A 14719-nucleotide genomic window follows, 5' to 3' on the forward strand; every position below is an offset into this window, starting at 1 on the left:
GCGTAACAGCACCCTCAGCTCCAGACACAGCTACACACACGCACACAGTCCTGGGTTCAAATGTGGTGTTTTTATTCAATACCAAATTGTACTTTTGATAGGCTTCCTCTCTGGGATGCTTTAAACGGCTCCAACACAAGACAGTACGGCACAACAGTCCCTTTACTCCTCCTTTACTCATCCCATTCGCGTGTTGCCTGACTTGTCTCCTGGCTCCAACTCAAATGGAGGGCTCTCATTTAAAAACCAACCCAGAAGTACTCCGTCCATTGACTCTGGAGAGCACTTTCAGGGTCAGGCAGGACCACCCTTGTTCTTGTGCAGTCAATGCCTGACAGCTCCCCCTGGTGAACCCCCCACAGAACTGGACAGGGCATGCATCCCCATTGAACCACAGCTCCCATGCTGTTGTGTGGGTGTCCATACTTGGGGTCCACCAGATGGGATGCTGCCATCCAGTGTACCCAATTGCAGAAAATCCATCCATTCTCCAACCTGCTATATCCTTACTACAGGGTCACGGGGGTCTGCTGGAGCCAATCCCAGTCAACACAGGGCACAAGGCAGGAAAAAAACCCCAGGCAGGGTGCCAGTCCACCGCAGGCAGACAATACAATACAATTTATTTTTGTAAAGCCCAAAATCCCACGGCAATGGTCTTTAATAGGCCCGACATTTTGACAGCCCCCAAGTCTTGACTCTCTAAGAAGACCAAAATAAAAACCCTTGTAGGGAAAAAAAAAAATGGAAGAAACCTCGGGAAAGGAAATTCAAAAAAAGATCCCTTTCCAGCTATGTTGGGCGTGTAGTGGGTGTCAAAAAGATGGGAGTCAATACAATACAATACACAGAACAGGACACAAGTAATCATCAATACAATAGAATAGTGCAATAGAAATATTACAAGTAGAGAGCAGAATTTAACAGTAGATAATATCCCATAATATGATTTGGATTTGTTCAGAGTCCTGGAGACTTCGGCCGTCAAGCTGCCTCCCCCTATTGGCCATTCCACAGCTGAGACAGTGTTGGGCCAGCCAAACTGATTTAAGGACCCCTCCACCAGACAATTCTTGTGATCCTCCATCAGAGATGACTTTACCTTAGGCAGGCAATACAACTTGGCAGGTGGGCCGCGGGCACCGAGTGCCACATTTAAGTACCGAAAAGAGAAACAGAATAGGTGAAGGTGAGTAACAAATTATAGCAATCATATTACTTATGTTTTAGTGCTAATGACTAACAAGAGAGATGCAGTCTGTACAGTTAATCAGCAGCTCTAGTCAGGGTGTGCTAAACTGAAGTTGTGAGAATTTGAAAGATGAGACCGAAGGGCCATCTCTTATATTAGCAGGCAGACCACTCCACATTAGTGGGGGTCCTATAACTAAAAGCTCGACCTCTCTCTGTTATTTTATTAATCCTAAGCTCTTAATGTGCGCTCAGGTTTGTAAGTCATGATAAGTTCAGACAAGTAAGTCGGACTTTGACCATTTAATGCTTTATATGTTAAAAGGAGGATTTTGAAATCTTCCCTAAACTTAACCGGGAGCCAGTGTAAGGATTTAAGAACTGGAGTTATGTATTCGTATTTTCTTGTTCTTGTAATAATATCTTGCAGCAGCATTTTGGATTAACTGGAGGCTGAATAAAGAACAGTTTGAACAGCCAGTGAACATCGCACTGCAGTAGTCAATCCTACTAGAAATAAACGTAGGAAATAATTTCTCAGAATGCTGCTAATTTAGAAAGCGTCTTCATTTCCCAACATTTTTAAAACGGAAGAAACCTGATTTGGACAACTTTGTAATGTGCGCTTTAAATGACCTGCTAGAGTCAAAGAGAACTCTGAGATGAATCAGTAAAATTAATGGTAATTCCAACTGAGTTAAATTATGACAGAATATTGTTGTGATCAACGTCATTCCCTCCAATGATTAACAGCTCTGTTTTATTTGTGTTTAAAGACAAGTAGTTCACATCCATTTCACTCCTTTAATTCACTAACACAACTAATTAAAGACAACATTGGAGAAACCTCATTTGATTTAAATGAAAGGTATAACTGGGTGTCATCTGCATACGAGTGAAGATTAACATGATGTCTCCTAATGAGAGATCCCAGTGGAAGCCTGTAAAGTGAAAACAGTAAAGGTCCCAGTACTGAGCCCTGCGTGACACCATATTGAACTTCTGTGTGTAATGATGGAGTCCTGTCAGCACATTTATGTACATACTGGAATCGATGTGATAAATAAGAACTAAACCAAGCGAGCATAGGGCCTGTACTGGCTTTCAAGCCTCCCAAGCCCAACCAGTGTGCCCCTCCATACTGTCTGGGATGCCGACCCCGGTGTAGTTGCTGCTGCAGTGTCCTGGTATGGAAAGTGAATAAATAAATAAATAAATTCTTTGGATTTATATAGCGTTTTTCTCACTATTCAAAGTGCTCAGCAATGGCAGGTTAAGGGCCTTGCTCAAGGAACCAACAGAGCAGAGTCCCTTTTGCCATTTACGGGATTCCAATTACCTTCCAATTGCCAGTGCAGATCCCTAGCCTCAATGCCATTCCCTCAATGACCCTCCTTTAATAATAATAATAATAATCCATATCCATTATCCTACCCGCTATATCCTAACTACAGGGTCACGGTGGTCTGCTGGAGCCAATCCCAGCCAGCACCGGGCGCAAGGCAGGAAACAAATCCCGGTCAGGACTGCAGTAATAATAATAATAATAATAATAATAATTCATTTTATTTATAAGGCACTTTACATTAGTAGTAAATCTCAAAGTGCTACATATTTAACAAAGACAAAATAATTAGAGACATTCTTGTTAATATGCTTTCCTAAATATAACAGTCTTTAACTGTTTTTTAAAATGGCCCACCATCTGCTGTGTTCTCCAGTTCTCTGGTAGGACATCCCAGAGCCGTGGAGCAGCGACTGCAAAGGTTTGGTCACCCATTGTACGAAGTTTGGTCATCGAGGGGTGACGGCGGTGGGTATTTGCAAGATGGAGGTTTCTTGTAGTGGATTGTAATACAAGGTGGTCCAAATCTAATTATGCAGATCCAAATCTTCTGGATGACTTTGATTTATGGGGGGACGATTCCAGTTCGTTTCTAAGACAATTCTTCATGTCGTCAGTTCGCACACTTCTCGATGGTCCGGGATTTTTTTGGGTGATTTTCTATGTAATAAACTTAATAAGTTATAGCGTAATGAAAATTGCCTAATATTAGATCTGGACCACCCTTTATAAGGAGTTCCTTAAGATATTGTGGAGCATCTCCATGAATACACTGGTGAGTGAGCAGACAGAGTTTCTATTTAATACGTAGGTGAATTGGGAGCCAATGAAGTGACCGAAGGACTGGTGAGATGTGTTCATATCTCCGCACCCTCATTGTGATCCTTGCAGAACTATTTTGGATTTGCTGGGGTTCCCGATGAGGAGTGCATTACAATAGTCCAGCCTGGAGGAGACAAAGGCATGAACCAGCTTTTCAACCTCACAGAGGGAAAGGCAAGGACGGAGTTTGGCTTCTGTTTTGAAGATGAAAGAATGCAATTTTACAAAGGTGATGGACATGTGCCTCAAATGACAGATGGGAGTTTAATTTGACACCCAAATTAGTAACAGAAAGGGAGAAAGTAATGGTATGGCCAGAAAAGGAATTACAATTTACAGAGGAATGAAGTTGATGGGGGGCACCAATTAAAAGAGCTTCAGTTTTGGGGCTGAGGAAGTTCTTGGACATCCAGGCCACAATCTCATCCAAGCAGGAGGATAGGGTTGATGGAGGTGTAAGAGAAGTCAAATCCAGTCTCACATAGAGCTGCGTATCATCCACATAGCAACGGAATGAAACTCCATGCCTGCGGATGATGTGACCGAGGGGTGGCATATAGATGTTAAAAAGGGTCGGCCCAAAGACTGATCCTTGTGGGACCCCAGAGGTGACAGTGTGAGTACGAGATTTAGCACCCCCTCCTTTATCATGGCATCATGGCCAACCAAGGTAGCAGGGGTCCATCCCAGGTGGGATACAAGTTGGTCCCTCACCTGTGAAATTCCCACGTGATCGGTCTGGTCAGGTGAGACTTACTGAGGGTGCGTAGCCGTGCCTCGCACCCAATGCTACTCTGCCTTCCAGTGATTCAAGATGAAGGAAGTTCAAAAACTGGAAGAAGGATGAAGAACAGTTTAGGAATACTTAATAATACATTTTAATTATTTGTAGGCTCCTTTCAAAACACTCAAGGAGACCGAACAATAGATTATAAACAAATGTAAAATACACAAGTTAAAATCAGACAGAGCAAATTGTAATCAAAGAGAAAAAGCGTCTGAAACAAATGAGTTTTAAGTTTAGATTTGAAAAGTGAAAATGATTCAATATTTCTTAGCTCAGGTGGTAGTGAGTTCCAGAGCTGGGGAGCAGAGCGACTGAATGGTGGTAAGATGGACGAAGGGGACAGTCAAGTGGATGGAGGAAGAGGATCTGAGGGTACGGGAGGGAATGGCAACATGGAGGAGGTCAGACAGATATGGAGGGGCGAGGCTGTGGAGAGCCTTAAAAGTTAACAGAAGAATTTTGAATTGAATGTGGAACTGAACTGGAAGCCAATGAAGCTGCTGCAAGACGGGAGTGATAAATGAATAAAGGGGGTCTAGTAATGATACGGGTGGGCAGCTGAATTCAACAACAACAACATTTATTTCTATAGCACATTTTCATACAAATAATGTCACTCAAAGTGCTTTACATGATGAAGAAAAGAAAAACAAAAGACAAAGTAAGAATTAAAATAAGACAACACTAATTAACATAGAATAAGAGTAAGGTCCGATGGCCAGGGAGGACAGAAAAAAACAAAAAAGAAAAAACTCCTGGAGAGAAAAAATAAAATCTGCAGGGGTTCTGAGGCCACGAGACCATCTGACCAGCCCCCTCTAGGCATTCTACCTAACATAAATGAAACAGTCCTCTTTGTATTTAGGTTTCTCATGGAGGAATTCAGGACCAGTTGAAGCTTATAAAGAGATTTGCGAGAAAGATCAAAGAAAAGGGAATTGCAATAATCGAGACAAGAAGTGACCAGGCTATGAACGAGGATGGCAGTGGTGTGGGCAGTGAGGGACGGGCGAATACGATTAACGTTATGCAGGCCGGGAGATGTGATTGATGTGGGACTGAAAGGATAAAATACTGTCAAGGATGACACCTGTGGTGAAGGGGAGACAGAGGAATTATCAATAACAAATGAAAAATGATCGGTTTTGGATAATGTGGATTTTGTACCAATGAGGAGAACCTCCGTTTTTTCACTTGTTATTTAATTTAAGAAAATTTGAAGAAAACCAGGATTTGATTTCTGCTATGCAATCAGTAAGTGAGGAGGGTGGAAAGGAAGCAGTAGGTTTGCTAGTGAGGTAGAGCTGGGGGTCATCAGCATGACAGTGGAAGCGAATGTTATATTTACAAAAGATATTACCGAGGGGAAGGAGTTAAAAAATGAAAAGGAGAGGGGTCCCAGGACAGAGCCCACCTGAAGTGACAGCGGTGGGTTGGGATGTGTAAGTTTTAAGATGAACAAGCTGAGTGCAGCCTGAGAGGTACGATCTGAACCAGTCTAGTGGAGTGTGGGTAACGCCAATCGAAGATAATCTATTGAGAAGAGTCGTGTGACAAAGAGTGTCAAAGGCCGCACTCAGATGAAGAAGGATGAGAATAGGAATTAAATCAGAATCAGCTGCCATAAGGAGGGCATTAGTAATTTTATGAGTGCTGCTTTTGTACTGCGGAGGGGACGAAAACCAGACTGGAACTGTTCATACAGATTAGTTTGAGATAAATGAGAGTGAAGTTGAATAGCCACTCTTTTTTCAAGAATTTTGGAAATGAAGGGGAGATTAGAAATAGGATGAAAATTATTGAAATTAGTCGGATCAGCACCAGGTTTGTTCAGTATTGGGGTTATTAACCGCAGTTTTAAAAGATGAAGGAAGAGTACCAGTAGTGAGAGAAGAGCGGATTATAGCAGAAATAAGGGGGACCAGAGAGGGGAGGCAGGCTTTGACCAGGACTGTAGGGCGGGGTCCAGCTGACAGGTGGATGGCTTAGACTTACAGACGAGATCTGAGATTCCTGAGAAGGTAGGAAGCTGAAAAGAATAAAATGAGTGAGCTGGTGGGTGAAATCCTTCATCCCAAGGTACATGTGAACAGAATGTCAAGAATCCTATTTAGAAAAGAATGAATTAAAGTCTACTTATGTGTAAAAGTTGAATTTTTTTTAATTACCCCGCTTGAAATGAGGCAGGTATTTTCAGCACAGTCCTTAAGTCCAAATAAGGTGACATTGATCCCGACCACATACTTCTGCAATCTGTTCTCACAGAGATGACCCATCTGCCACATCTGACAGCCCCCCAGGCTTTCTGTATTATCGCTAAAGGAGCCTATGGCTTTGATCACCTAAGATGAACTCGAACCGTGGAGGCTTCCATCATCATTCTGCAGAAAATGTTTTCCCTGACAGGCTGCTGCTTTCAAAATCAGTTGCTCCAATATCACTGCAGTGATGAAACTTTTAATTACAAACATTTTATGCATGCATTGTAATGCCACGCTGGTGTTTGCCCGAGAAGTCCTTCCCTTTATGTGGCTCTTTTTGTAGCTCGCTGCTGTCAGACGGAATGGAATTCTTATGTGACTTTTTTATGGGATCCCCTACCGCTGGCGCTGAAGCTGCTCATTTGCATGGTGGAATGCCCGCTCATTCTGTTGGTGACTCATCCTCTGGCTGATGCCACCTGTCATCGAGTGTTTGAAGTTTATGTCCCCAGCGACCGCTTCCATCTCTTTGCAATGTTGCACAAACTCTTTGAAATTGTGGCTGCTTGGCTGATAACAGCAAGGGGTCTCGAGAGCTTTGTTGTCTGGTGGTGCAGCGCGGGTGTTGTACCGTGATCCGTCCATCGTATTTTGGCAGGTGAGCTTTCTTGTCCGGAGCTGCAGATGTAACAGTCTTTGTAACTGATGTTGCAGATGGCATTCCAGGTACAGATCCTGCCATCCACAGCTGCTCTCTAATGCCTTGATGATTTACCCGATGCACTGTTTTGTCACCCTGCGGTGAGCTGGCACCCTGCCCAGGGTTTGTTCCTGCCTTGCGCCCTGTGTTGGCTGGGATTTGCTCCAACAGACCCCCGTGACCCTGTGTTAGGATATAGCGGGTTGGAGAATGACTGACTGACTGATTGTTTTGTCACCTGGTCAACTCGACCTGCTACACTTTTCTCCTTAACTTCATGAGCCAGAAGATATCACCGGTCAACACTTTGCTAAATCAGACTGTAGGTTGTCTCCTTATCCCACTGCTGACACCAATCCAATGTTGCACTAATGCTTGCCAGTGCCAAGTGCCAATGGATTTTTGCTCTTCACATTGCACCCCTAGCTTGCAGTTGCCACACTGGGAAAGGCGTTATATAAATAAAATATATTATTATTATTATTATTATTATTATTATTATTATAGTTGGAATTCATATTTGGCTTTACAGGCTTGTCGTTTTGTTCTAGTCTCCCCTGCAGCTGGCCCTGAAGCTGCTTATTGGCATGGTAGAATGCCAGCTCATAGTGACAGTCACTCGTCCCCAGGTTGATGCAACCTGTCAGCACCATTGCTGTATATCACAGCTGGGTGACTTGAGTCACATGACTTGACTCGAGTCTCACTTTTACTGACTTGTGACTTGCTTGACATTGACTTAGAACTTGCTTATGGATGACTTGTGGCTTGACTCGGACTCGAGATACGTGTCTTGCAAAGCCCCACAATTATTAGTCTTCAACTTGCACTCCTTTAATTGATATTCCATTTATATACTCTAAGTGCTCCATACCTTCAGGCGTCACCAGAAGTAATGCGCATGTTTGAGGGCAGCACTAATGGAGGGATCCTCACTGGGATTTAATGGAGGAATCTGAGGAATGCATATTGTCACACAGCTGAAGGGCTCACAAAGAGATAATTCCATGCCAGACCAGTGGATGGCAGAGTTCACTAATCCTTCCTCTTTTTCCATTGGCAGACCAACCACTGGGAATTATGCCTGGAATTGAGGACGTCACTTCCGGGTCCTGCTCGGCTCACCTCACTTCCCCTGCCTGGCTTTAACACCGCCATGTTTGCCTATTGTTGTCGTTCTATTGTTGGACTGAAGTCCGTTAAGGCCTGTCATTTGGAACCAATCTTTCAGTAGAACATTAGACCATTAGAACACTCTAGACGAGAACAGGCCATTCAGCCCAACAAAGCTCGATCCACTTATTTCTTCCAAGAAAACATCAAGTCGAATTTTGAAAGTCCCTAACATCTTACTCTCTACCACACTACTTGGTTGATTATTCCAAGTGTCTATCGTTCTTTGTGTAAAGAAAAACTTCCTAATGTTTGTGTGAAATTTACCCTTAACAAGTTTCCAACTGTGTCCCCGTATTCTTCATGAACTCATTTTAAAGTCACAGTCTTGATCCACTGGACTAATTCTCTTCGTAATTTTAAACACTCAATCATGTCACCTCTTAATCTTCTTTTGCTTAAACTGTAAAGGCTCAGCTCTTTTAATCTTTACTCATAACTCATCCCTGTAGCCCTGAATCAGCCTAGTCATTCTTCTCTGGACCTTCTCTTGTGCTGCTATGTCCTTTTTGTAGCCTGGAGACCAAAACTGCACACAGGACTCCAGATGAGGCCTCACCAGTGCATTATAAAGCTGAGCAGAACCTCCTGTGACTTGTACTCCACACGCCAAGGCTATATAATATGACATTCTGTTAGCCTTATTAATGACCTCTAAACACTGTCAGGAAGTCGATAGCTTAGAGTCCACTATGACTCCTAAATCCTTCACATAAGGTGGACTCTCGATTTTCCAACCACCCATTGTGTATTCAAACCTAATATTTTTACTTTCTATGTGTAATACTTTACATTTACTGACATTAAATTTCATCTGCCACAAAATCTTCCCAAGCCTGTATGCTATCCAAGTCCTTCTGTGATGATATAACGGATTCCAAATTATCTGCTTATCCACCTATCTTGGTATCATCTGCAAACTTAACCTGCTTGTTACTTATATTCCTATCTAAATCATTTATAGATATTAAAAATAGCAGCGCCTAACATTGCCCCTGCTCGTCACCACTCTTAACATCGGCCAGTTCTGATGAGGTTCCTCGCACCATCACCCTCTGCTTACTGTGTCTGAGCAAACCCAAACCAATAATGTGGCGCCTTATCAAAGGCTTTCTGAAAGTCCAGATAAATAATATCATCTGCTCCACTTTGATCGTATCCTTTTGTTTCCTCCTCATAGAATTCCAACCTGTTAGTAAAACACGACCTCCCTCTTCTGACCCCATGCTGACTGTCTCTAATAACTCCTGTCCTTGCCATGTGTTGCTCAATCTTATCCTTAATAATTCTTTCCATTCATTTTCCTCTGATGCATGTTAATCTTACTGGCCTATAGATGCTTGGATTTGCTCTGTCACCCTTTTTATATAATGGGATGATATTTGTCATTTTCCAGTTCTTCCAAATCTCTCCAGTGCACAGAGACTTCCTAAAAATAAGTGTCATGGGTTTATATCTGTACTCACTAGCCTCCTTAAGTACATGAGGATAAATGTTTTCTGGTCCTGGTGATTTGTTTGATTTCATCTTATTTAATCTGAGCTGCTCTTCTCCTCTACAATTTCCAAATCCCTCCGTACCTCCTTAGTAGTCCCTGTTACTGTTCTGAGGTTTTCCACTGAGTGAGCACCTCAGAAAAATGTAAGTTTAGGGCGTCCGCTATTTCCCTGTCTGTATCTTTTAATTCCCCTTTACTATTCCTGATGCACTTGACCTCCTCCTTGACTGTTCTTTTACTGTTTAAAGAATCTCTTAGGCTTGTCTTTCGCCTTATCTGCTCTATTCCTCTCCAACTGTCTTTTAGCCTCCCTGATATCCTTCTTAATGGTTGCCCTCATGTTCTCATACGCTCTACGATTCTCTTTGCAGTCATTAGTCTTATATGCCTTATACAGCAGTTTTTTCCTTTGCAACTTCTTTTTTAAATCTTTATTAATCCACAGTGGAGTTTTTTTAGTTTCCTATTAATTCCAAATTTAGGTCTGTATCTGTCCTGCATTACATGTAAAACATTTTTAAACCTGTTCCACTGCTCCTCGACTGTCTCCACACTTAAAAGCTTATCCCAGTCTATCCTACTTAGACTTTGTCGCAACTGCTCAAAATTAGCCCTACCAAAGTTCAACTTAACAATTTTAGTCTTTGCATCTGCACTCTTACAAAATACTGAGAATTGTATTACATTATGGTCACGTGACCCTAGTGGTTCAATCACCTCTACACCCTCAATTCTATCCTGATTATTACAGAATACTAAATCCAGACAGGCTTCACCCCGTGTTGGTGCTTTAACATGCTGTGTTAAAAAACAGTCGCTGATTACTTCTAAAATCTCCTGCTCTTGTGCTCCTCCATCTGCAAGGTTATCCCAGTTAATATTTGGATAATTAAAGTCCCCCATGACTATAATATCCCCTGTAAACTTGCCTTTTTGATATTACTAAAAAGATGTGTGTTGACATTACTGTCTGAATTGGGTGGTCTATAACACAATCCTAAATTAAGACCTCTTTCCCCAATATTTTCCAGGTGAAGCCAGACGTCCTCACTAAGATGGGGCTCATCATCCAACTGAAAAGGACTTACAGTACATTTGAACCCTGTGTGGCATAAACAGCAACCCCACCTCCTTTTCTGTTCTGTCTATCCTTCCTAAAAAAATGTTATCCATGTTACACTCATCCCCATCTTTGTTATTTAGCCAGGTTTCCGTTATTGCTATAATATCATAATTATGCTCTGCTACATACAACTCCAACTCACTTACCTTATTTGTGATACTTCTAGCATTAAGGCAAGCTATTTTTAATGTATTACTCATTCGAAATTTAAATGTTTGATTAGAATTTACATTACTATGCATTTTTATTTCTACACCATTGTTTGTTCTTCCATATATAGATCTAAGCATGGCCTGTCCTAAACTCCCTGCCCTCCCGTTCCCTGGTTTAAACAATCCTCGACTAGCCTAGCCATTTCGGCAGCCTGATACGAGTGGCTGTCCCCAAAGTCTTTCTGTGTTTGTTCAATCATTTCACTATATATATATATATATATATATATATATATATATAATATATATATATTGTCACAGATGACCGGGGACACTGCCCGGCCCGGACGCCTGGATAGTCCTTGAGTTGGACAATACTTTTCCTCGGCCACTAGAGGGCAGCCGCCCGGGGCTATTTGGGGGCCACAGGGACACAGCTGGGACGTTCTTTATGAGAGGACGTGACCACCGCCGGGGGCGCCCAGACAGTGAGAGAAGCTTGGATGACAGCACTTCCGCCACACCAGGAAGTGCTGTCGGAAGTGATTCCAAGGTCACCCTGAGTGCTTCCTGGTGCTTTCCTGACACTAAGGCCACACCAGGAGGTGACATCAAGGGGAGCACCTGGGGCTCATCTGGGTCATGATTAAAGGGGCAGCCTCCTTCCAGTAGATGAGCCAGAGTTGGGAGGAAGGAGACGAAGCTTGTGAGGAGGAGGAAGGAGGTTGAGAGAGAAAGAAAGAAGAAGAAGAAGAAGAAAGGAAAGAGAGTTGGTGAGAGAAGGCATTGTGGTGCATTGGAAAAATAAAATAAAGGAGTATGCTTTGGACATCCTGGTGTCAGTCTGTCTGTGTTTGGGGGTGCATTCTCCACAATATATATATATATATATATATATATATATATATATATATCTTTATATATATATTTCTGGTTTGCTATGTGCTCCTCCTCTTTGCAGGATCAGCAATGGCCATCCTGAGTTCTCACTCTACTTTCCACTCTTCCCCCAGACCCCCTCTGCTCCGGTCACTGCTTCCGATCCACTGTAACACATTGAAGGGGTAGACTTTGTGACTATTTCAGTAATCATCCGTTGTTATTATTTGTGTTGTGTGTTTTTTATGAATGCAGGCAGACAGGGACAAGGGAGGTTTTGTTATTGTATATATGGTATTTTGCACTGTTCGGTGGAGGAAGTGCCGCTGTCCTCCCGGCGCCACAATATATATATATATATATATATATATATATATATATATATATATATATATATATATATATATATATAGTGTGAGAGATGGCACATCCAGGCCACTAGATGGAGTCCTCCCTGCAGCATGGAGGTGCCCTGGATTCCTGCAGGGCAAATTGGGAGATGGAGTTCTACTTCACAGCCCAGTTGGGTGCTGTGGGTGCCATCAGGTGAGAGCAGGGAGATACTTTGATTTCTTTTTTTTTGATTAGCCAGGAAGTACTCTCAAGTCACGGAGACGAAGGAACTGAAGTACTTCTGGGCTGAAGAAAAATATAAGTCTTCATCTGACCTGGAAGTGCTCTTAGATCACATGGACTGAAGGGCAGGAGCAGTTCCGGGTTGCGGACTCTATAAAGGACTATGGGAAACCCAGCAAGCTGAGCCGGAGTTGGATGGTAGAGTGACGGAGCTGCTGGGAGGAGAGGAGGATTGATTTATTGTTACTTGTATTGGATTATTGATTATTGTGGTGTCTACTGTGGCACAATATCAAAAGGAAAAGAAATGAAAATTATGTCTAGCACTTTTACTTAGTGTCCTGGACATTTGTCTGCGGGGTGTGAGGAGCGACAGTGACCCCTAATGTCACAATAGATATATTTCACATCGGGGATTTATATTATTGTATTTGTCATTGTGGTTTATTTAATAGATTTCTGCACTCATTTTACATATCTGTTTTGGTTTGCTAGTATTTAAACCATCATTTTTATTATTTGTCTGAGGTACGGACGGCTTGGTATAAGTAGGTTCTTCTCAGTAATTCATCCAGGCCACGGGTCCTGGTAGTGTGGCTGCCGGCTGGGTAATGGGTCGGTCGTTACAGAGTTATGGACAGATTAAAGGCAGGAGATGGAGACACAAGCATTTCAAAGGCTTCATCAATCCCAAGGAGCCCAGTAAAGTCCATCATAATGAAGTATTTGGTACTACTAGGACCCTCCAGACTGGATGGAAGAGCAAGGAGGAAACTGGTAAGAGAGGCTACCTGCAGGCCAATAGCCACTCTGAAGGAGTTACAGGATTTGATGGCACAGAGTGGTCATTAATGATGTGCATGTGACAACAATTTGACAAGTGCTCCACCATTGTGGCTTGGTCGGGATGGTCACAAGGAAAAAGCCACTTGTCAAGAAAGGCCATATTAAGGCTTGTTTGAGCTTTGCCAGAATGCACCTTGAAGATTCTGATGCCAACTGGAAAAAAGGTCTTATGGTCAGATGAGACCAAAATCAAACTCTTGGCCTTCAACACCAAACAGTACACCAATGCAGCTCACCATCCACAACACACCATACCTACAGTAAGGCATGGAGGGGGCAGCATCCTGTTGTTGGGGGGCCTGGGGCTCTCGTTAGGGTAGAAGGAAAATGGATGGGGCAAAATACCATCAAATTCTGGAGGAAAACCTGCTACCCTCTGCCAGAAAGTTGAAGATGACAACATGACAACGACCTGAAGCACACAGTGGCTGAAGGAGAAGAAAGTGAATGTGGAGAAGAAAGTGAATGTCCTGGTGTGGCCAGTCAGAGCCCAGACCTAAATCACAGTGAAAATCTGTGGAAAGATCTGAAGATGGCAGACCACCAACGCTCACCATCCAATGTGACCGAACTTGAACATTGAAACTGTAAAGAAGAGAGGGTTAGGGTTACACATTATAAGTTGCATTGAGTAAGAAAAGCTGGGAAGAAATATAAGTTTGTGTGTTTTCATTTAAGGATGTAAAGCAAAAAAAAGGGAGTATTTTGAAGGGCGGGGGGTTCTTTTCTATACCCTCTGTATGTATAAGTGAAAGACGACACCTGAGGATCGACATCCCAGCCAGAGTTGACTTGGGAACCTTACCTGGCAGGGATGCCAATAATATGGAAGGACAGGGAAAGCAATATATTCAGGTTATTGTCACCACCTGCCCTTCATGCACTAGATGGCAGCAATATCAGTACCCATTTGAACACCAGCAGGGAATGCTGGGAATTGTTGTCCAGAAGCGCAGGTCTGCTAGGGTCCATGGGTGTCGTAAGGAGGCGCTGAAGGGAGTCACACTCTCTACTGTTTGGGACTTCCAATGGGTGAAGCCCTGACACTGGAAGTACCCCGGGTCCTCCATAAAAGAAACTGTGCTCCCTTGTCTGGGCGATTTAAAGCTGGGAGTGTAAACAGGCAACACTCACCTGGAGGAGTAGCAGTGCACAGAGAAAGAGGAAGAGAGAGAGAATAATGAAGAAGAAGAAGAAGAACAGACAGCTTGTATAATTGTTATACATAGTTATTTTTGTAATAAAATCCCTTTTATTTGATTCAGGGGCGGATTAAGACGAAATTGGGCCTGATGCTGCAGCGCAATAAAGGCCTATTTTTTCTGTGCATTCGACACTCACTGTACACGCGCACTCAGACTGACCAAGGAGCCTAAATTGCTTGCGATGCAACCAGCCAGCCTTAATGGAATATGAATAATAATAA

Source organism: Polypterus senegalus, chromosome 5 (assembly GCF_016835505.1).
Source record: "Polypterus senegalus isolate Bchr_013 chromosome 5, ASM1683550v1, whole genome shotgun sequence".
Taxonomy (NCBI): Eukaryota; Metazoa; Chordata; class Cladistia; order Polypteriformes; family Polypteridae; genus Polypterus; species Polypterus senegalus.